We start from the raw sequence: 1,148 nt of genomic DNA on the forward strand, positions 1-1,148 counted from the left end.
TCTTATGCAATATAATTGCAAGTTTCATGAACTTCCATCAGAAGATCCTTTTCAGTTCTTAACTGAATTCTTACAGATCTGTGATACTGTTAAGACCAATGGAGTTGATCCCGAGGTCTACAAGCTTATACTTTTCCCTTTTGATGTAAGAGACAGAGCTAGAACATGGTTGGACTCTTAGCCTAGAGATAGCCTGAACTCTTGGGATAAGCTGGTCATGGCTTTCTTAGCCAAATTCTTTCTTTCTCAAAAGCTGAGCAAGCTTAGAGTGGATGTTCAAACTTTCAGGCAGAAAGAAGGTGAATCCCTCTATGAAGCTTGGGAAAGATACAAGCAACTGACCAAAAAGTGTCCTTCTAACATGCTCTCAGAATGGACCATCTTAGATATATTCTATGATGGTCTGTCTAAATTATCTAAGATGTCATTGGACCATTCTACAGGTGGATCTATTCACCTAAAAAAAAGTGCTTGTAGAAGCTCAGGAACTCATTGAAATGGTTGCAAATACCCAGTTCATGTACACCTCTGAAAGGAATCCTGTGAGTAATGGGACGCCTCAAAGGAAGGAAGTTCTTGAAATTGATTCTCTGAATGCCATATTGGCTCAGAACAAAGTGTTGACTCAGCAAGTCAATATGATTTCTTAGAGTATGAATAGATTGCAAAATGCATCCAACAGTACTAAAGAAGCATCTTCTGAAGAAAAAGCTTATGATCCTGAGAACCCTGCAATGGCAGAGGTGAATTACATGGGTAAAGCCTATGGAAACACCTATAATCCCTCATGGAGAAATCATCCAAATTTCTCATGGAAGGATCAACAAAAGCCTCAACAAGGCTTTAATAATGGTGGAAGAAACAGGTTTAGCAATAGCAAGCCTTTTCCATCATCCTCTCAGCAACAGACAGAGAATTCTGAGCAGAGCCCCTCTAGCTTAGCAAACATAGTCTTTGATCTATCTAAGGCCACTCTAAGTTTCATGAATGAAACAAGGTCCTCCATTAGAAATTTGGAGGCACAAGTGGGCCAGCTGAGTAAAAGAGTCACTGAAACTCCTCCTAGTACTCTCCCAAGTAATACAGAAGAGAATCCAAAAAGAGAGTGCAAGGCCATATCCTTACTTGGTGTGGCCAAACCTAGAGAG

At 40.2% G+C, this 1,148-nt stretch overlaps 1 non-coding gene across 1 annotated transcript; it reads right to left on the reverse strand.

Moving 5' to 3' along the window:
* Positions 1–259: 259 nt before the first annotated feature.
* LOC127741726 (small nucleolar RNA R71) lies at positions 260–363 on the reverse strand. The gene has a single exon (XR_008002932.1). It is a non-coding gene; the product is annotated as a small nucleolar RNA R71 (small nucleolar RNA).
* Between the last annotated feature and the right edge of the window lie 785 nt (positions 364–1,148).

This window comes from Arachis duranensis, chromosome 9 (assembly GCF_000817695.3).
Source record: "Arachis duranensis cultivar V14167 chromosome 9, aradu.V14167.gnm2.J7QH, whole genome shotgun sequence".
Lineage (NCBI taxonomy): Eukaryota > Viridiplantae > Streptophyta > Magnoliopsida > Fabales > Fabaceae > Arachis > Arachis duranensis.